We start from the raw sequence: 23433 nt of genomic DNA, 5'->3' as shown, positions 1-23433 counted from the left end.
CTGAATCCATTTTTACCGAGTCTACGAGAAATAGTCGCTGACAGACGGTTTATGTATTACTTTCATATCTTATCCACAAGAATGAATCATTTAATATTCATCAATATTTTTTTTCAAACATTACCAGTTAAATTATTTGACTTCTTTTATGACTATTAAGACTTTAAATATCCTAAAAATTACCGCTATAGGGTAAAATTGGTTAAAAATATATATTTATGTATGTATATGTGGTAAGAGGAACTCGAGAGACAACTATTTTGTGATTTAGAATATTATTGATATGTATATGTATTTTTGTAAGCTCCGAGGAGGAAAACCTAAATATATTTTGTGGTTTTGAAATGGAATTTGCGCCGGAGCGAATGACTCCCAGCCGGGGGGGAGAGACGCCATGGCGTTGTTTACATAACGAAGACGCGTCGGGGGTCCCAGTAGCAGGTGTGTCTCATGTATTTCTTGCTCTGTTAGTGTGTTTGATAGATTGAGCGTAATAAATGTTATATGAAGAATGTGATGATCTCGTGGAGGTAGTTTGTAAGCCAGAATAAGGCTAATTCTAGCGTTGCTCTACATTCACCCTGGAGTGAGTCTACACCACCCCCGTGTTACACTGTGGGTTGGGTTTATTATCTATTGTTTAATTCCTACTACTGTGTGGTACCCATATGTGAATATGACAACAGTTGATGCTTGTTTTGTAAGTATAATAACTAGTTATGTCTGATCTAGGTCCCAGCCTTTTCCTTCTCGGGTGATTAAGAGAGTAAATAATTGAGAGAAAACTACAAGTGTGTCCCATCCCTGAATTGGGAGTTCCCTGCTTTGTGCGTTGCTACACACGTGTATATATATATATATATATATATATATATATATATATATATATATATATATATATATATATATATATATATATGTATATAAAGTTAAAGCTCATAACTTACACCAGCCCCTGAGGCTCTGTAACACTCTCACTCCGGATGTAGTAGTCACTAATTCCTGATTGTATAAAAAATAATAATAACATATGTTGTAATAATGCTTGTGAGACTTGTTTTATCATAGAATAATGAAGAAAATGTTTTGTACATCAACATACTGAAATATAGTATTTCAGTTGTTCTTTTTCGTAAAATTTTTGTTGCAATAATACGAGGCTTTGAGTGTTTGTATTTGGTGCAGTTTGGAAGAGATGCATCTTTTGTCTTCTTACAAATTATAAAGTATTTTTACCAAAACAGAAGGTTTGTATTGTTCACACTTAGGGAAAAATATGTTTTATGACTGAGTACACTTATAGATAGACCTTATTAATGTTGTATAGCCGTAAATATCCTTCAGTAATGAAAGGTGAAGTGAACATTCCTGCCTAGACTTTGCCTTGTTTTTCTAATATGCAACCAATAGCCTAGCCCTATTTTCTTATGTATATGGCTTATGATAACATGAAAGGCTCTAAAGGTTAGCCAAAATTAAATGATATGCGTAAAATATGGATTGCAATAAACTTGATTAATAGGGGCATATAAAACTCCTTTTTCATTCTTAGGCCAATAAATGTTTAAACGTGGGGCCTACTCAATTTAGTTATAACATGAGGGATAATTAAATAAGAAATTATACCAATAGGTTATAGGTTTGGTTTGGTTAGGTTATGTTATGGTATGGTATGTTAGGTTAGGTTAGAGAATGTGTTCAGTACATGTTTTTTTGGTGAGTGTCAGGCTGTCAGTGAGACACTTTGTCTAGCAGCTACCTTAGGCTTAGCTCCAGACTTTTCATGAACAGTATCATAGGGTAGAGTATTAATTTAAGAAAATTTATGGATAATCAGATATATTTTTAGGTTTTAAATTGTTGTTTTTTGTATGAACTTGAAGACAATTCAGACCAAATGACCCAAACATTGAAAGGAAAACACCATGTTCTAGGCTAAATTTCCCGAAAATTATTTTCTTTCTTTTGGCGACTTCACACACCATGGCGCATACTTCAGTCTCACTGAAATTTGGTCGTTTCTTCAGGTGGTTGTCCTTCCATCTTTTGTTTACAAACTAATATCAAGTGCGTCGCTCTCAGCTCATTTCTCCTTCTCTTGTGATTGAGGCCTTTGTGCCACATTATCAAAAGCTTTTGATATGTCTCTGAGAACAATATTGCACTGGTTTTTATTGCTGATGGCGTTAGCTATTGATTCATAAATTAATGCAATAGCCGTGTTTGTGCCTCGGTTCTTTCGGAATCCATGTTGTCTGGGGTTATATCTGTTTTCCTGTTCTAGATAGTTTCTGAGTCTGCTGTTGACTATTTTTTCTAGTATTTTCCCTGGTGTTTCTAATAAGGATATAGGAATGTAATTTTCCGGCCTTGTTGGGTTTTTCCCGGGTTTGGGTATGAGTCTGATTTTGGCTGTTTTGAAAATCTTGGGTAAGTGTCCTGTTGCTAGTGAAGCATTAAAGATCTGTGTAAGTTGTTCTATCAGTATTGTGGGTGTGTTTTGAAGGACCGTTTTGTTTGTCTGACTTAGTCCAGGTGCTTTACTTTTAAAACTGGTTATTATGTTTGTTATGTCTTTTGTGGTGCTTGGCGAGGTTAATGTGGCTGCATTGATTAGTATGTTGAGGTCTATTGTGGTTGCCATTTCTGTGTGTTTAGTGTAAGGTGTGTTGTTACCATCTGTTCTGTTACTCTACACAAGTTTCTGTTTTCTTCTGTCATTTTATATATGTTGCTCCAGAAATTTCTGAAGATCAGTTCTTTGTCTACAGATTCTGTAGCTTTTACCCCGTTGTCGTCTATAAGATGGCTGTTATCTATGGAGTTAGTGCCCATTAGTTTTTTTTATTTTACTCCAGAAGAGTCTTGGGTTGTGATAATCGGCCTCTGTGTTTGTGATTATCTGGTTCCATTTGTCGTTGTGTGATTGTTTACATATTTCTTTCAGCTCTTCCTTTAGGTTTCTGAATAGAGTTATTGTTTCTTGGTTCCAGCCGTGTGTATGTTCTGGTATATTATTCAGTCTTGTCTGGATTATCTTCTGTTCATGTGTTAATTGTGTGTGGGGTAGTGTGCGGTAAGTTGTTTTGGGGGTGTTATTTTCCATGGCTGTGGTGACTTTAGAGTACCATGTTTCCAGGGCTATGTCAATGTCTGCTGTGTTTTTGTTATGGAGATGTATTTGTTCGTTTGTGTTGAGTTCTGCCTTAAACCCTCCCGGTTTGCTCTGTTGAAAGAGAATCTTGGGATGGAGGGGATTTGTATTGGTGATGTTGATAGAGTGATAATTATGGGCAGGTGATCGCTCGTGGTGGTTGGTCCAGGTTACATGTGTGAATTCAAATTGTGGTGTCTATTGGTCAGAACTATATCCGGCTTCCCGGTGCTTCCTGCAGTTACCTGTATGTAGGTTTCGTAATCTGGGCCCAGGTGTGTGATGTTGCCGTTTTCTAATAAGTCGTGTATTATCTTCCCCCTTGGGTTTCTGGTTCTGTGTCCGAGTATGGTGTGTCTCGCGTTTAAGTCTCTTATAAAATATGCTGGTGTGTTACGTCTCATTAGTTTTAGTAAGTCACCAGTCGGGAATGTTTGTCGTCGGCAAGGTAAATATGTTGTTCCGATTGTTATTGGGCCTTTAGTTGTGTTGATTTAGACTGCTAAGAAGTAGGTTTGGAAATTGTCTATGAGTGTATGTTCAGTTGATGTGTGTAATAGTTGAAGAGTTTTATTTTGTCACTTTTTCCGTTGGTGTGAGTATGAGAATTATGTCTGGGTCTATGCTGTTGTATATGTTTGTTAGTTCTGTTTTTCTAGTATGTGTCCAGGCCAGGACGTTGTGTTGTATTATTTTCAGTGATCTGTTTTGCGTAATCGTGGGTCGCATGAACTTGGTGCGTGTTGTTCGGTTGCTCGGGTCTCTCCGGGGGAGAGTCTGTCTCTCCTCCTTCAGTCCTGTTCTTATTTTCTTGAATTTTGATAGGTCTACACTCTCGATTTTGTTATATTTGCTGCTTATTTTTCCTCCACGTATTAGTGTTTCTATGAGTCCCTCTTCTACTCTGTTGTCTTCGTATGTGTATTGGGTTGTTCCTTCTTGAATATCTTTTAACAGTCTCTCATTTGATATCAGCCTTTTCCTGCTATGGGTGGAGAGCAACTGAAATCAAGTTGTCTTCACTCCTTCTACTTTATAGTTAAGATTTCAATTGTGTTTAATTACCTGTTTCTGAAAGAGACTTTCTTGTTGCAGGTGACCTTCCTGGAAATTACCGAGACTTAGTGTGTTTTGAAAAAGTCCTCTGGAGAGTGGGTCCAGGACTTACACCTGCAAACTTCCTGTTTCTTGGGTTGAGGTGAGTGTTCTTCTTTACTGACAACATGTTTGTTTATTTCTGTGAATTAATATGTAGTAATATCGAGATAATATGCATGTTATAATATATTTTGGATAAAATTAGAGCAATACAGTCATGGGGCGGGGCATCTTTTCTCAGCTGAGAAAAAATGCACTACAGATGCTCCTCTACTTGCGAAAGAGTTACGTTCTTGAGGCTTGTTTGTAAGTCCAACTTTACTCCTGTAGATACCAAACATATTGTAAAAAATGAAAAGATTATGGATATTTTAACATTCACGGATATCTCTGTTACCTAACCCCCGCGTATGTTAAGGGCCGACTGTACTGAATAACTATTATTTAATGGACATATTTTTATCATAAACTGTTGTGTATATTAAATGTTTTTGTTTGTTTGTTACAGATGAGTAACGACTAAACCCTTGAGAAATTAACAACTGGATCATGGAGACACTGCTGTTACAGGTATGTCTGTATGTCTGTCTAACTGTCTATCTTCATCTATCTGTGTTTCTATATCTTTCTATCAGTCTTTCAATACCTGTATGTCTGTCTGTTTGGTATCTATATCATCTGTCAGACTGTCTTTATACATACAAGTATCTGTCTTATCTATATCTATGTTATCAGTAAGAAAGATATTGACAGTGAGTGAGGAAGGTGGGTACACAAGAGGTACAGTGAGTGAGGAAGGTGGGTACACAAGAGGTACAGTGAGTGAGGAAGGTGGGTACACAAGAGGTACAGTGAGTGAGGAAGGTGGGTACACAAGAGGTACAGTGAGTGAGGAAGGTGGGTACACAAGAGGTACAGTGAGTGAGGAAGGTGGGTACACAAGAGGTACAGTGAGTGAGGAAGGTGGGTATACAAGAGGTACAGTGAGTGAGGAAGGTGGGTACACAAGAGGTACAGTGAGTGAGGAAGGTGGGTACACAAGAGGTACAGTGAGTGAAGAAGGTAAGTACACAAGAGGTACAGTGGAGTGGATGGCAGACTGCTGGATGTTGCTGACTGTAAGTGTTGTGTATGTGCAGGTAAATATGTGTCTACAGCAAGACTGAAGAAACTCAACACTGAAGATTATCCCTGGACTGTGTGGATGAGTTCGGCTGCCTGGGTGACGTGATCAGTGCTGGAGGGGGTGCTGAAGGCTTGCTGTGTTGTGAGTCATGGATGAGTTCTGCTGTCTGGGTGACATGATCAGTGCTGGAGAGGGTGCTGAAGGCTGCTGTGTTGTGAGTCATAGATGAGTTCTGCTGCCTGGGTGACATGATCAGTGCTGGAGAGGGTGCTGAAGGCTGCTGTGTTGTGAGTCATAGATGAGTTCTGCTGCCTGGGTGACATGATCAGTGCTGGATGGGGTGCTGTTCATTTTCAAAAGATAGAAATGGCTGGAGGAAGTTTAGGGAACTGTTGTCTTTATTGTCAGCACGAGGACTTTCCCATCACATGAAAGGAAGAATGTATACAACTGGTGTGAGAAGTATGGTGTTATATATCCGTGAAACATGGGCAGTTAAAAAGGTTGACACATGCAGTCTTGAGTGAGCTGAAACGAGAATGGTGAGGTGGATGTGTACCTTGACGCTGAAAGATAAGAATCACCGTTCAGAGCTAAGAGGACGGCTGGGTATTGAGAGTATCGGCCAAGATTTACGTATAAGTAGACTGAGATTGGGAGTGGGGAGAGAATGGATGAGACCAGCTGGGTTAAGTGGTGCATGACTCTAAATGTGGTAACGAGGAGAGCCAGTGGTAGGTGGCCAAGAATGACATGGGGAGAGATTGTAAGAAATGATCTTAGAACCTGACAAGACAGACTGCAAGAGATGGTGTGCAAAATGGCTGTATGATTTGGATGGTGATGATGATTTGTTCTATCTTTCTATCTAAGCTTCAGGCTATCTATCTATCTGTCTATCTATCTATGCTACTGTACTGTATTTCTCACCATATTAAAGGCAACCACAGATATAGATATAGCATGAAAGGTTTATAGTCTCAAGAAAGTTCACCTAAACTAAACTTTCATAAAAGGAACAAATATTTAAATGAGAAAAAGTGCAATGTGTTCCATAACCTGTACAGTACAGTTGACCCTCGCCAATGTGAGGAACAGATAAAAATAATGATAATAAATAAGAGGAAGGACAAAATACTGCATGCCATTTGACAACTGTTTCACTAAAGATGTGGGAGACAGGGATGTGCTCCCCCCTCGTGAGCTGACTCCTGCCGACGTAATAAAAGTTTATTGTGTTTTTTTTTACCTACAGTTATATATGATATAGGGTGAATTATAGAGACATTTGTTAGGTTAAAAATATGTCTTATATGGTGGGAAATATGGTATATCTCTCTCTACATCTTTCTGTCCATCTGTCTACAGTATATCTGTCTTATATGTACTGTAGACAGAACTACTGTACTAACCATGATAGACAGTTGACAATGCATGTGATTAATACCTGGAATACAAATATTTGCAGGAAAATGTCCAATGTATTCAGCAACTAGACCACTTTAGTGATATAGAACCATGAAAATATTGTTTATTGTTTTTATACCAAAACACTGGTGATTGTCTCTCAGATACATCAGGAGTTGTATGTCTTTAGTGGTGCATTACTGTGTCCTGGGTTCATTGCCCAGCTTGGGACAGATGTTACCCTCATTAACAAACATGGCAGGTTTTCTGCAGGCACAATACTACAGTTTCCTCCCATACTGTACAGTTTTAACAGACCAACTGCCCAAACGGCTCATTTCTGGTAATTACGACGTCGCTATGTGAATCCTAATTTAATGTTGACTCGGCCATAGTGAGCTTTAACATTTATGCCACTGATGAATGAGTCTTGATCACACACAACTATAAGGCGGCCTTCTCTTGCCACTCCATCTCTCCTCTGGCCTTTATTGTGTAAAAGCCAAGAATTATTATTGTGTGAGGATGTAGTGGATCTCTGAGGTGACAATGATAAATATTTTGGCGTTAAGTCGGTGGTGTGGTACTGTGCAGGTGTGACCCACCTGTTACAAACTACTGCAGGGAGTGAAGACCTTCCTTAAAAGGTTTAACTTGGCAGGATTCAGAAGGTCACAACACAGACGTCCTCAACGGCACTTGATGGTTTATAACAGCCATTTATTATTACTTACTTTTGACCTTGATGATGTGGTTCAGCCATTATCAGCTGCAGGTCAGGAACACTAAGGACTGTTCCTCTATAATGCTCACTGAGTAAATGAGGATAGTTGCTTCAAGGCTCCACGGGGCAGGTTGTTACCAGGTTTTATTTACAATTCACAATTATTACATGGAATTATACATTTTCCACAATATATACTGAACTGTATACCTGTGTTGTCTATATACATGGTGAACTGTATACCTGTGTTGTCTATATACATGGTGAACTGTATACCTGTGTTGTCTATATTGTTTTAGCTGTGGTAAGATACCAAACTATCTCACTTGTTAACACTTGCCTGAACGAGTGTAGGTTAGTCGCTGGTACCTTTGATGCAGCTGAGTGAGATATAGGGTCATCTCACGTCATGTCACCTTTGATGCAGCTGAGTGAGATATATGGTCATCTCATGTCATGTCACCTTTGATACAGCTGAGTGAGATATAGGGTCATCTCACGTCATGTCACCTTTGATACAGTCGTAGATAGTTTAAATCGTCACAGCTGTCCTGAGTTGTACTTGTAATTATCTTAGCTTGTAAGTTAAGCAAGACACAGGTAATGTTCTCTTCACTCGTTGTTCCTTGGTTTAATGTAAACACACATGCTGATTTAATAGTTATATTGGGTAGTAATGTCTGTACAATTATTTGGTATTGACAGACTAATGAGCATTAGCTATTGGCTTGTAATTAGCTGATATAATTAGAGAGAGGTACAGCCCAGACAGCTGGTCTCACTTTAGGGCATCGTGTCAGGCTGTGAACTGGGCTGAACTCTCTTGAGTCTGGTGACTGGACAGTAACCACACTTCAACAGGTCATTAACTAAACAGCCTACCACACACTGAGGGTTGAGTCTGTAGTTTAATGGGCTGTACACCCTAGGAGGTGTGACAGAAGAAATGTTTATGGGCTGTACACCCTAGGAGGTGTGACAAGAAATGTTTATGGGCTGTACACCCTAGGAGGTGTGACAGAACAAATGTTTATGGGCTGTGCACCCTAGGAGGTGTGACAGAACACATGTTTATGGGCTGTGCACCCTAGGAGGTGTGACAGAACACATGTTTATGGGCTGTGCACCCTAGGAGGTGTGACAGAACACATGTTTATGGGCTGTGCACCTTAGGAGGTGTGACAGAACACATGTTTATGGGCTGTGCACCCTAGGAGGTGTGACAGAACACATGTTTATGGGCTGTGCACCCTAGGAGGTGTGACAGAACACATGTTTATGGGCTGTGCACCCTAGGAGGTGTGACAGAACACATGTTTATGGGCTGTACACCCTAGGGGGTGTGACAGAACACATGTTTATGGGCTGTGCACCCTAGGAGGTGTGACAGATCAAATGTTTATGTAGCTGTATGCTCAATAGTCTGGGTGATAGAATGTATATAATGAATATATGTCCTTAGCTCATATTTATATAATATTAATGTGAGAGGCTAATACAATATACAGTATTGTCTATATACATGGTGAACTGTATACCTGTATTGGCTATATACATGCTGAACTGTATACCTCCATTGTCTATATGCAGGTTGAACCAATTGTAAACTTATGTGATAAGTTTACATAATATATATATATATCTATCTATCTAAAGTGGTCTAGTGTATGTAAATATGTTGATCTTTTCCCTGATAATGTTGTTTCATCACAGGTGTTACTCTGTTGTAGTGTGAGGTGGAGGTCAATATTAAACTGAGGTGTTTAGCTGTGGCTCTGGAAGATTGACAATTTGTCTTATTTTAATTATAAACCAGAACACCTTTATTTCTCACTGTTTATCCAGGTATAATTTGGCTAAATTTATATTTTAAATTTACCTGGACTTAGAATTCCATCACAATATGATTTGAAATTAAAGAACAAAATTGTTTTTAAGGACTTTAGAATTAATGTGATTTAGTGAGACTGTTGAACCGTTCAGGTACTTTACATATATTTACCATTTAGGTTAAACTAAACCATAAATACATTTTATTGTTCGTTAAGGAATTCTATCTCATTAGTTCGGCGTCATTTAATGTTGCCGTAAAATCTGTCGAGTGACTTGAGCGGCAATTATTGTGTTATAGTCATGCCAGTTAATGTTGTTTTAGGAGATGACAATTTATTGTGTAGTGATCTCCGTTAAAACAAACTATTTTTATTGTCCAAATTTGTCGCGCTGGGTTATGAAGGTGTGCGTGGTGGGAAAGGCTTTGGAATAAGGAATACTGAAGGTGAAAGAACACTTGAGTTTGGGGATGGTATGTAACATGTGTTTAAGAATAGGGCAAGTAGGCTGACCGTGTAGGCCTAAGGCAGGTGGCACAGAAACCCAGATTGGCTACATTTTGGTCAGGAAATTAGAACAGGTTGCTTGTGTGTGTGTGTGTGTGTGTGTTACTTAAAGATGGAGGGAGAGGAAGAAGGTGGATGTTCCAAGAAGGAAGGTGTGGGAATTGTGAAGGAACTGAATGTAAAGGAAGCATTTTCTTGTGAGTTGAGAGGCTAGGAAGCAGCCAGTGAGGGGCAGTGTACCAAGACGCTGGGCCATAATAAAAAATGTTCCGTTGAGTGTGGTTGATGGCGGGAATGATGAAGTGGAAAGAGAGATAAAAAGAGAAAAGAAGATTGTGTGAGATGTGGAAGATGGTTGGCAACAGAGAGAAGTACAGTACCTGGAGGCTAAACTGAGATGGTTCAGGAGAGAAAGGAGGAAACTAACTGGGTCAAGAGATACACGAATGAATGTGGAGGGGAGGGGAGTTAGAGGTAGGCAAAGAATGACATGAGGATAGGTTGTAAAGAAATGTTAGTGCTACTATAGTACCTGAGTATGTTTGTTGGTTGGAATGATGAGGAACAATCTGAACAGAAAACAAATGAATACAGTAATTGAACACAAAAAATTTAGGAATTGTCGAGTAATATCAAAATATTCGGAACTCAGTTAATTCGTATTTTCAGTAACTTGAGTGACGCAGAGTCTCTTTTGTCAAATCAATGAGGGTGTAGTGCTGTTTGTGGTCCACCGAATTTATGAAAATACAAATTAACCGAGTTCCGAATATTTTGACATTATTCGACACTTTCTCAATCTTTTTGTTCAATTATTCGTTCGTTTTCTGTTCAGATTGTTCCTCATTATTCCAACCAACAAACATACTCAGTTACCATGCCTTGACTGCCACACAAAATAATCTTATTTATAATTACTGTGCAAACAAATATTTTTTAAGTGCACAAACAGTAATAATAAAGTAAATAATACAGTAATAAATAAATGTAAGACTTACTGTACATTGTGAGGTGAACTGATAATATGTGGATGATATTCAGAAAGTGTAATAGTATTGAGGATCAGGTCTGGGGTCCACTGCTCTCATCAAGAAGATTAATCCCCAACCTACCTAACTCAGGAGACTGTTCCTTTGTTCTATGTGTTTCTCCCTTGTTTTGTTGTGTTAGTTGGCAGAAGAGGGACCTATAGTGTGTTTTATCCCAGCTGAGAAGAGATACGTAATTTGTGTATTATTGTGGGTAAAAATAAGTATATATTAAATGCGTCCTCCGAAAGCGTCAATTTGCCACCAGAGTTTAACAGTTAATTCTTGTATAATATTTCTGATAAACTTCCTACGTGTTTATGTTTGATATAATTAATGTATGGATCTTTATATAATTTAGCTAAATGTCTTTCTCATCAGAAATGGTCATTATGAATAAACTCATTTAGAAATACATCATTACTTCAGGAGGAAATCGGACAGATTTGCAACAGCCAATCAGGTGTAACTCTTGATAAAAAATGCACTATAGTCAAATCAGCTCCAAAATTTCATCTTATATTTCTCCAATGAGGGTTTTTACTTCATTTACCAATGTGGCCGTTACACTTATGGAATATCATCTACGATCTCACCTCTCATTATTTATTACTGTATTATTTACTTTATTATTGTAAGTACATTTTATAACTATTTATATTTGCACAATAATTATAAATATGATATTGTATATGACGGCCAAGGCAACTTTTTGAACCACTCAGTTATTTCATATTCATTCCAAATTCAAATCGTTCAATTAATTTTTTTGAGAAACATACGAATTAAACCGAAGTACGAATTACAGCGATCCTATTCAATGAAAGTCCAAAAATTCATTGTTTAAAAATATTCAAAGTCCAAAAATTCATCTTTAAAAATATGCTAAGTCTAAAAATTCATCTTTAAAAATATTCTAAGTCCAAAAATTATTATAAGTCTAAAAATTCATCGTTTAAAATATTCTAAGTCCAAAAATTCACCGTTTAAAGTATTCTAAGTCCAAAATTTATTCTAAGTCCAAAAATTCATCATTTAAAATATTCTAAGTGCAAAAATTCATCTTTAAAAATATCCTAAGTCCTAAAATTCATCATTTAAAATATTCTAAGTCTAAAAATTCGTTTAAAATATTCTAAGTCCAAAAATTCATCTTTAAAAATCTGCCAAGTCTAAAAATTCATCGTTTAAAATATTCTAAGTCCAAAAATTCATCGTTTAAAGTATTCTAAGTCCAAAATTTATTCTAAGTCCATAAATTCATTGTTTAAAAATATTCTAAGTCCAAAAATGACCAAAATTATTCCTGGGCATATTTTGAGTAATAAATTTTTGTGTGGTTTTAGAGGTAAAACATTTGTGCCATTCTTACGAGCTCCAGCTTGGCATCTGTGTATTATAAGGCATAACGGACTACCTGGTCGTGGGGAGAGTAACTCACTGGGCCCCTACTGAGTTACTCTTCCCACTGCCAGGTAGTCCGTTATGCTTGTATTTTTTTATATTATTGGTGAATGATAATTTGAAGGCTGTCATCCGGAGACTCTTCCGATTATCTTTTACCAAATTTTTTCAACGTTAGTCCTGGCAATGGCAAACTCAAAAAACACTTAAGGGTAAAAATAGGCCAATTTTTCGGCCATTTTTTGCTCAAATTTGGCAATTTTTAGCCATTTTTTGCTCAAATTTGGCCATTTTTTCATATTTTTAGCTATTTTTTCTGTATTTTTAGCTATTTTTTCTGTATTTTTAGCTATTTTTTCAGGTTTTTAGGTTATTTTATTTATTTTTTTTATTTATATATATATTATTTATATATATTTTATTTATATTTTTTTATTTATATATATTTTATTTATATATTTTTTTATTTATATATATTTTATTTATATATTTTTTTATTTATATGTATATATATATATATATTTTTTATCAAGTTTATATATATTTTTCATTTGTATATTATATTTGTATATAATGAATTAAGATATTTTTTCAAGTCTTTCATTAAATTATTTTGCTTCAAAATCTGAAGCTGAACTTAGTCAATTTTCTGTAAAAGTTGAAAATATTGTAAATCCTAGAAAAGGTTAATAAAGACGTAATGACATTTAGACATTTATTAATGGAAACTTAATGGCTCTATAAATTTGCACAGAGGAGAGCAGTCCAGAGCAGCAGCCAGCAAGCAAGCACAGAGCAGAGCCATCCAGGGCAGCAGCCAGCAAGCACAGAGCAGAGCCGTCCAGGGTAGCAGCAAGCACAGAGCCGAGCCGTCCAGGGTAGCAGCCAGCAAGCAAGTACAGGGAAGTCCAAGGCAGTAGCCAGTAAGCACAGTCTAGGGCAGCACTGCACTCCAGTGTTCAGAACAACATTACTGTACAAAATAAAATGTAAAATTAATATTCAAATTTTTTAACCATAAAAATGTTTTAAATATAGTAATGACAAAATGAACTGTAGTATTTTAGACAAAATTCCTTAACACTTGACAACCAAATTTATAAACTCAATAGAAAAATAAGAATTTTTGTTAATTTGAATTTTTCACCAAATGATCCTTGAGAACAAGTGTCTAAGGGAATATTATCAGTAACTGTACAGCAACTTAACCTAACTGTACAAGTTATGGTTCATATTAACTAAACTATAAAAACCAAAAACCTTTCATTACAAAACTTACCCACAAGTGAGTTTAGTTTAACCATAATAGTTATTGATGCTTAACTACAATATTTCCTGTATCTTTGGTTCATAGTTTTGTTAATATATTTTAAATGTTTTCTTTCAATGACTTGACCCAGAACTTATTGATTTGTGATGAATATTTTTACTTTCCACTAACTTTACGTCAATGAATTCCTCGAGTGGGTCAGTCACAGTATTACAAGTGAATGTTGCTAAGAGTACTTTATTATTTACTAAACATACTCATCTTGTAGGTAACTTTATGTACTTTACTGAATTAATTAAAGTCAAGCATAAACATGACCAATAATTATTTCTGGTGTTATAAATTTGATGTATTAAACGATTGGTTGAGAAGTTATAAGTAGTTACGGCCAGAGTCCAGTTTTGGGGCTTTTAACTTTGGTCAATTGTTATGATATTCCTGTCATCAATAAAGGATCATAGGTACAGTCAGGATCAAAAGTGTTGAACACTTGGCAATATCTGTCATCTACTTGAGTTATATGATTGGGATATACTGTACTAATAACACAACAGTACTATCATATTATGCCTGAACCACAAAATAGGATTAAACTCTACTTAATACCAAAGATCTTCGGTACTTACATGCCAAATACTGTCAAGTGTTCAGCACTTTTGACCAAGACTGTACATCAATTCTAGCCCCATAATCCCCTTTCAATATTCTCGACCCTTTACACATTTTCTCTTATAAATTGAAGTATAATTTCTCCATTACTTTCTATTTTGTCTTGAAATTTATAGCACCAAGAAATCTAGTATGGTCATTGAATATCCCAGAGCAATTTGTTTGCCTTTGGTTTTAAGGATAAACTGGCAGAGAAATTCCAATCAGTGTTGGAAAAGTTCATTTTGACACAGGACGATAAAGTAAACTTTACTCCCCTTTAAGTGATCATTCGAGGCAATTTTATATGTAGTCTCTTGTTTTTTGTATATTTTTACATCAACTGAACTCGTTATATTCTTTACCTGAGGTAGAGAGGAGGGGTGGATGGCTGGGTCTGGGCTGTATCACCTGCTTCCTTTAGTTGTTTTGTGAATCACTTGCCATCCTGATATTGGAGAAGAGAAGCCTGGTACAGCAGTACAAGTGAGGCAAGATGTGTGGTACAGCAGAGTGCACACCTCTCCTTGCCAAGATCCAGAACCTACTGGAAGTAAAGTCAAGTTATTACCTATAAAAAGTTTCAATAACATTTTCACAATACTAATTTATCCTAATACAGTATTGTATAACATGACCCTAAACTGAAGGTTTTATCCTCTATGGAAGTACCACATTAATCCACTTAGTCAAGTACAGTAATTGAAGAATACATTAGTGATGCACCGCTAATAACCAGATTCAAAACTCTCCCAATAATCTGCTGCCAGAGTTAATGCTATAATTTAGGTAAATTTTATCATGCAGGTAAAACAAGTCACTATATCGTCTCACCACCAAAGCCAGACTATAAACAAAGTATTGGCCAAATACAGTATTTAAATAAAACAAACTTGCCGTTAGTCTGTTCATCAATGTTAAATAACCCGGCCCTCGTCTTGTGTTGGTAAACCAGCCAAGGTGCCCAGGAAAGTCCTTACTATTGGGTGTGAAAATGAAAGCAATAAGCGTCGGGTCAGAGGAGCATCGAGACAACAGATAAACCAGACCAAGACCAGAAAATATTAACTTGCGGTGTTACTAAATTAATATTTATTTATTTATTATTGATGTTAGTCTCTCCTCGTGACGGCCATTTTTGTTGTATTATCCTCAAGTGGTCATCATCAGCTTAATGTTTACTTGTACAGAGATGGTGGTGGAAAAGACACGCATTTCTAAGCAACAGCGACTTTATTCTAATATTTAACTTATTTTGGAACATTTATTCATTATTTACTCATTCTTTAATAAAATAGGATTTAAATCATGTTATTTATCATTTTGACTAAATTTGTTACAAAAACTCCTCTCCAGCCTCAACAACCTATGTCATTTATTCTAAGAGTTATGATAATACTGTAGCAAGTCGTTCTTAGTTCTAATTTGGGTAATATTGGTCGATAAAATATCGAATGTACCTTACCGATGCTACAGTATGTAAAACAATCTTTCTCGTCAGTGACAGTCTTTACCAGATTATTTTTATCCTCACATTAAACAAAAGCTATTTTGTTGGCCTGTTAATATATCCATTACCTTACAATGAAGTGCTATAGACAGACTTTCACAGAGGACACTGCCATGTTATCCAATAAAACATTATGATTGGCAGCCAAGTGTGACCTTCCCATAATAAGGGAACAGATTACAGTAACTGGTTTCCGTAATTACTATATTTTGCCGATAGTAAAAATGTTCGAGTAATTTATTAACCCAAAACAGCAAAATGGCATCAACTAATACTTTGTTTACAGATACTGATTATTCAGCAAAATATTGATATTATCTGTAGCTGATATCAATTCATTGGTGCATCCCAAGTATTGTACAGTACAAATACTCTATTGATATTTACACTTAGAAGAGTTTACTAGACAAGGCAGCCCATGGGTTACAATTACTGTACTTTGTCAAGAGTTTAGTGAAGAAACCACAATGAGAGATGACCTGTACTGTACCTAACCTGACTTGTGTGTCTGGTGCATCATGAATCAGGTCACCAGAAGAACTCTTGTGGTCATCATTTCCTCCATCTTCAAGTCATCATCCTGGAATGAATAATTATTACAACTGTACAAATATATTAAATAGTATACCTACAGTAGAGTACACTGCCTATATACACTACAGGTATCCCCAATATACAGTATGTACATAAACAAGTTTCAACAAATGTCTACACTATATAAGCAAACAAACAAATCCCATTTTGTTTTTGTCAATGTAAAGATTTTCCCTCACAGGAACAGAACCCCAATATATAAATTACTTAAACTTAATTTAAGAATTTCCAGGAACAATATTTTAGTATACTAAGGAACACCAGTGAACTAGATTACCAAGCACATGAAGCATTACACAGCACAACTTAAGCACCAGATATGAAAAGTGGAGAAAAACGTAAAGTAACAACCTTATTTTTACCATAGGTCTAACAGTAGTGATAAACATTGATAAATAAGTTTGATACAGTGTACAGTAATATGTAGTCATCTACCTGATTATACTGTTAACTGCCCCTGCAATGTTTTATACACTGTACAGTACTAGATTATTGATGATCATTATGCAAGGCATCTGTTGGTGAAAGAAAAGGTTTATTAAGAACTGTTGGTAAGAGTAAGGCAGAGTAACATTCAACACTTTCTCCATCAATTTCTTTTAAGAATGTGGCAACATTAAAAAAAGTAACCCAAAATAATCAAAACCAAGTTAAAATTTGAAGAAACTAACATTTACAATTATGTGTTAGACTAATCCAAGGACTGTGTACAAACATCAAGCCATCAACCCAGAACATTAATTTACAATTCTTTACAACTACATAAAGTTTCTTGTACAGTTTAATAAATAACTAGTAAAAAACTTTAAATTCCACCATCTATAACAGGTAATCACATTCTTCACGTGGTGTAAAGTTTATATAGAATACAAGTATAGCATTTCCCTGCTAACCTGACCTATAAGCCACGCCCCTCTTCTATACCTATAGCCGATTGGTTCCCGAGCATTTTACCTCCCCGGACTGTGTATACAAGCCTGTATTTATATCAACCTTTTATAATAAAGATTTAACATTTTCTAACATCAACTGAAGAGCTAATGACTTGAGATCTTTTACATTATGATAGTCCAGATAGTTAACATTATTTTATATATTAACAGGTCTGTTTACCTATTGTGAACAGTTTGGATTTTCTATTTACCAATCAGCTGTTAGTATAGAAGAGGGGCAGGGCCTACAGGCCAGGTTAGTGTAGCAAGAGTGGTTACCTGTATTAAGTATAGTTACCTGTATTAAGTATAGTTAACTGTATTAACTGAACTGGGAACAACATATTGGACAAACTGAGAACTAGAGATGCAGGCAAGTCAATAATGCCAAGGTTGACGGCAGTTATTTAACTTAAGAGGGATCCAGTTACTGTCAGGACCTTAGAGCCAGCCAAGTGAAGGTACTTGAAGGATTATGAATATAAATGACAATTAAACTAAAGGTAAGAGACTTAATCTTTGTTGGATGTATTTATAGATCACAGAACTGCAGTTTATTAAGCCAGGTCAGTTTACAGGCATTAATACTCAACACACCATTATGGGTGACTCACTGGAGGAATGAAATCACCGAGAAACAAATGCAAACACTGTTGAATATAGCCAGTTAAGTAAACTATTGGACTGATAAAATATACTGTATACTGCAGATCAAACCCACTGACTCATGAATAAAGAGACCACTCAGATTGTAGAAAGACAGTAAGATTGCCAGTCTGATTCCAAATGAGGTCAAGGCAAAGTCCCAAAAGCTTTCTACGTGTGGGCAAATCGGACCATTACAAGATCGTAGTTACTCTGATCTGGGCAAGACCAGAGGCGCCAAATAGTGTTCACCAGAGGCTGCAAACCTCCATGTGTTTGAGGAGTAACAACACAGTATTGTTCGCAGTCAAGTATTAAAACAAATCATCAAAACTAAAGGTACATAGAGCCCTGATGGGGAGCTTCCAGTGTTAAAGACTTGGGCAGTGAGCTCCCTAAATCTTGTTGTATAGATGCATAAACAAGCAAGACATCTCCCAATGACTTGAAAATGGCATTTGTAAGTCCTATATTGAAACATAACGTATGAATAATTACAGTGCTGTATAGACCAATGAATGACCGGCATATTGTGTAAAGGATAGCCAATTGGTTTATGCCATTGTCCAGCTTATAGGCAGGCAAGGGGGGTGACTTGAGACAAGTTTATATACCTGTAATAGGGCATTACTTAGTATAGTGTTCATAACTAGCAGAAGCCCACCCCACTAGAGGTCACAACTTATGGTTAATGACAAGCCCAGAAATCTTTGGGCAATTTTTTTTGTCGCGTCGTTTACTCTTGGAATTTTGTGACTACAGTACTGTACTTGCCAACAGTAACAGCCAGTACGTGCCCAGTACTTGCCAACAGTGTGTAACACCCAGTACATGCCCAGTACTTGCCAACTGTGTAACAGAGCCAGTACATGCCAGTGTTCAGATGCAATCGACCACACCTTGACCCCAACTGCAAAGTTAATGCAACAGACTTGACATTTCACTATAGAACACACGGTCATTTTTCGTTAACCACCCATCACCTTTTAATGGGTTTCTCTTACCATTTAATAGATCGAGAAACTAACGTAAACTTTAATTTAGCGGCATTCCAAAATTAAACAATATCCACGATTTATTTGTGGTAATGAATTTTAATTTGATGTTATGGTGACAAACGTCGCTCTCGTTCGTAAAATACTAAAAAGAACACCAAACAAACCTTTGAAAACCTGACCTAATGTTTCCTAACTTGAGAAAATGTTAGGAATCACTTAATTTATAAATCCCTCATCTTACCACCTACTAAACACCAAAAACGTGAATAAGATAAACTTTTACCTTTGGATTTTTAGAAGTGCAAACGTTAGGTCAGGTTTTTAAGAGTTGTTTGGTGTTATATATAGTATTTTACCCCACATTTCCCTCTACTTTAAAGCCCTGCCCACTTTAAACAAATATTGCTAGTAATCTCCCCTACAGAACATCACTGGGGTGGGAATAAAATAAGTGATTCGCCCCAAAGATAAATGTTAAGAATTTTCCAAATCTAGAAAAGTAGAGAAAAAAATATATGGAAAAAAGGTGATTGGTAGTTAACGAAAAAGTATCTCACAAACTTACCTCAATAAATAAGGAGGTACAGTACGTATCCACGCTGACGACCAGTGGTGCACCAACCTGGCCTTTAACACAACAACAACTGGATCCATCATCTGTAAAGAAAAGATAACTAATATTAGTCCATTGGCTGTCCTCAGGTTTTGGCAAGAGATTTTTTTTCCTTATTCAGTTATTACTCAAATCTGACCTTTATTTCATTAGCAAATTATCGGTTTCTGCAAAAAATGAACATTAATTTTTTAACAAACTGCTGATTTGCACAAAAAATAACGTCAAATTTGAGTAAAAAAGCCAAAAATACACAAACCAAAGGAACCAACCAACCAACCTAACCAAGTGAGTAAGACCTCGGGTGAACATGGCGGGAACCTATGGACAGCCAAAGGTCCAGTGTTACCGAAAATCTTACGAGTAACATACTTTTAAAATAAATCCTGGAACATATAAGACCATGACAGACACTCGGGTATGAACACCGCCACTATGAACTGGACAAAACTTAATCTTATTTCATTAATTTAAATAAAATCATTGAGCCAAAATTGTTAAGTATTCTTTAAGGTAACTTGTCAATGTGAGAGTAAACGACCATTAACCTATGCTTGTTCACTAGTGCTTCTTGTACCATTTAAAGCATTTCCTTTTAAAATAAATTGGTACAAATAAATAACCTTAATATATCGTCCTTTACACAATTATAAATTTAACCAATTAAATACATTAAAAATAACACTTACTATCAAAGGAAGGTTCTGGTAAGTGAGAGAGACGACCGACAGCACCTCCCCCCTCTGTGTCTGTATTGGAACTGAGGCGTCGACGCGTCAATCGCCTCCGCCTAGTATTCTTCCCGCCAAAAACCATATCCGAATAAGGTGATCTTAAAAAAATAAATCCAACCTTAATAGAAAATACAAGATTTAATTCAAATTTTAGGTTAAATTAATTAATATCGTAATAAAGAAAAGAAACAATAAGAAAAACTTTACGGAAAAATAAACAGAAATAATAATACTGTACATTACTCTAAATTGTTCAGCTTCGGATACACTTAAGTAGGACGGAAAAGTTACCATCTATATCGATAAAAAAATGTGATGTTTTAGATCATCCTAGCAGCGCCATCTGTTGAGCTGACCCCTTACTATACGAGAAACTCTTTAAATATGGTATTACTCATTATCAAGTTTGTTTTGAATTTGAGTTTCACCCGTAAGATGATGAAAACAAACCATAGTATTTGTAAAAGGCCATAGTATATGTAAATAAACCACAGTATAAGTAAACAAGCCATAGTGTAGCGTACTGTATGTGGCCAGTTGTCAATTATCTTAGTATGGGCACACAAACGTACGTACATGTAGATAGCTCACACTCAGGAATTAGGTAGAATAGAAACTCACAATGCGCTTTCTGTATATATAAGAACATAAGAAAATAAGGAGTCTGCAATAGGATGGTTGGCCTGTGCATGGCAGCTCCTGTCGAGAGTTACTACCACTCTCTATCATCCATGAATCTATCTAGCCTCCTTTTAAAACTTTCCAGAGTTCCCGCACTTACTACAAAGTTGCTAAGCTTGTTCCACTCGTCCACCACCCTATGTGTGAACCAGTTTCTTCCTATCTCCCTCCTAAACCTAAACTTATCCAACTTGAATCCGTTGCTCCGAGTCCTATCCTGCTCGGATATTATAAGAACTTTATCTATATCCCCTTTATTGATTCCTTTCACCCACTTAAATACTTCTATCATATCTCCCCGCACTCTTCGTCTTTCTAGGGAATGCAAGTTAAGTTTCTTTAACCTATCCTGATATGGAAGGTTTCTAAGTCCCGGAATCATTTTTGTCATTCTTCGCTGCACCGACTCTAGTGAATTTATATCCATTCTATAATAGGGGCACCAGAACTGGACCGCATAATCGAGGTGCGGCCTGACTAGCGCAAGATATAGTTGCAATAAGGCCTCTGCACTCTTGTTACTTACACTTCTAGATATAAAACCCAATACTCTGTTTGCCTTATTTCGAACATTAACGCACTGTTTTCTAGGCCGTAGGTCCGGGCTTACAAGTACCCCTAGGTCTCTTTCACAAGTCGACTTCTCTAGGTTGATGTTGTTAAGGCTGTATACATTTTAAGTACAGTGAAAATTTTCTGATAAATTTAACAAGCATTACATTGTACTTGGACTAACCGAGGTTGGTAGATCACTTCAACAATACAATATTTTGTGGTTAATACAGAAACAGCTTCATCTGTTATGTATATCTTACTTTTAGCTATGAATTGTTTCATACAATTACTGGTTTTGATATAGGTTGGTAACTTGTTTCAGTCTTTTATAGCTGTGAAGAAGAAAGTGTTTTTTGCTTGACTGCAAACACCAGGTACAGTACAGTAAGTACCACAATATTATGTTACCAGTTCATATCTCTAATCCCTACAAAATTTGGTGTTAAATAGTTTGGCCACAGTCCCTTGAATATCTTATAAGTGTGATTCAGACTTTGTTGCTTCACTCTACCTGCCACACTTAACATTTTCAGTGATTGTAAGACTTAAGACCAATGTGATCTCTTGCATTCATGTCAGGAATAAACCTCCCTCAAAGGCCCTCCCAGGGGCGGTGCCCTCAGCGGTTCTATAAGGTTTTATGGGGTTCTATAAGATTTTATGGGGTTTCTATGAGGTTCTATGGGGTTTCTATGAGGTTCTATGGGATTCTTTGAGGTTCTGTGGGTTTCTATGATGTTCTGTGGGTTTCTATGATGTTCTATGGGGTTCTATGATGTTCTATGGGGTTAGGTTAGGTGAGGTTCTATAGGTTCTATGGGGTTTTATAGGGTTCTATGGAGTACAATGTACAGTATACAAGAACATTATACTGTACAGTAATTTAAATTCTACAGTTTACGGTAACGGTAATACACTTCATTTTTCTCTCCCCTAATCACTTCGGTATAATGAAAACACTTAGGAATTTTTTCTACCCAATGTCTGGTTTAATTGAGCTGAGGGCAAGCCCTTGGTCTGATGGTCTGATGGGGCTAATTTACAGTGGTGTATTATTGTCATATGTGACCTGCTCTATGTGACTGTATACAGTACAAAAATTACCTTAACCCCTTCACTACGGGGATGCCACTTTTAATATTTTATTTGGATAACGCCGCCAGAAAATTTTATTCAGCTCCGAGGGGAGCCCGTAAACAAGGAGTTAATGTGATTACGACTGTACAGTGTAAATGTAGTTTAAGTTCCTAGAGTAAATACAGTAATCTCCTTATTAACCAGAATAGCTGGTGCACAATGGTTCTGGGTATGGAGACAAATTTTCTCATCCCCGGAAAAAATCACGTCTCTGGAATTTTTTCCGGATACTGGTGAAAGTTTACAGTCTAAACTACGCACCTCGCACGGAGCAACTAAACTGAAGCCGGCCAAACACAGAGCTATATTTATTTAAGCAAACAGCACCACACACATACGATATATTGTACTGTATTATGAATTAACAAAATATACTACTGTACTGTATACACTATATACTGTACTCACCAGCAGGTACTGTCGTTTTAAGCTTGCAATGTAGGCAGACCAAATGGTGATATGATGATTCAGGAAGGCCTGCCTTAGTCCTGTACCATCTACTGTAGCAGGTGTTGCTAACTGTCCCTCTTCTTTCCCTCCATGAAGAAGGGATTGTACACACACTGTACAGTATACTGTACATACACCTTCTACACACTAGCTTACAGTTGGCATACACAGTCTACTCTTCTATTTACAGGCCAGTTTACATAACTGTAGTCACTTTTTACCTCTTAACACTACTTTAATGATATTTGTGGCTGATTACAGTAGTGTAGTGTACTGCCAAAACAGCAGTGAGCGAGCAAAGAAGCATGTCTAGTGCAATGGCAACAGACAATGAACTAAAAGTGTCATGATGCAAGAGTTTGAGGAGATAGGCTGTGAGATACATC

General features: G+C 36.6%; 2 long non-coding RNA genes across 9 annotated transcripts; one reads left to right on the top strand and one right to left on the bottom strand.

Annotated features, from left to right (window-relative positions):
- The first annotated feature begins 297 nt into the window (after window positions 1–297).
- LOC121872945 lies at window positions 298–13279 on the top strand. Of its 2 annotated transcripts, none has more exons than XR_006090175.1 (4): window positions 298–441; window positions 4250–4352; window positions 4761–4822; window positions 13102–13279. It is a non-coding gene; the product is annotated as an uncharacterized LOC121872945 (long non-coding RNA). The 2 variants fall into 2 exon arrangements; XR_006090174.1 differs by having other exon boundaries at window positions 13066–13279.
- Window positions 13117–20397, bottom strand: LOC121872953. 7 transcript variants are annotated; one of them, XR_006090183.1, is made up of 6 exons: window positions 20180–20395; window positions 19771–19811; window positions 19443–19534; window positions 16204–16288; window positions 14564–14742; window positions 13117–13253 (listed from the first exon to the last, which is right to left on the bottom strand). It is a non-coding gene; the product is annotated as an uncharacterized LOC121872953 (long non-coding RNA). The 7 variants fall into 7 exon arrangements; XR_006090186.1 differs by lacking the exon at window positions 19771–19811 and having other exon boundaries at window positions 16188–16288; window positions 20180–20397; XR_006090181.1 differs by lacking the exon at window positions 19771–19811 and having other exon boundaries at window positions 14564–14745; window positions 16199–16288; window positions 20180–20393.
- Between the last annotated feature and the right edge of the window lie 3036 nt (window positions 20398–23433).

The sequence above is a fragment of the Homarus americanus genome, unplaced genomic scaffold (genome assembly GCF_018991925.1).
Source record: "Homarus americanus isolate GMGI-L3 unplaced genomic scaffold, GMGI_Hamer_2.0 scaffold55640, whole genome shotgun sequence".
In the NCBI taxonomy this organism is placed as follows: Eukaryota; Metazoa; Arthropoda; class Malacostraca; order Decapoda; family Nephropidae; genus Homarus; species Homarus americanus.
Note: the sequence above shows the minus strand (reverse complement) of the source record. Positions and strands in the feature narration are given on the sequence as shown.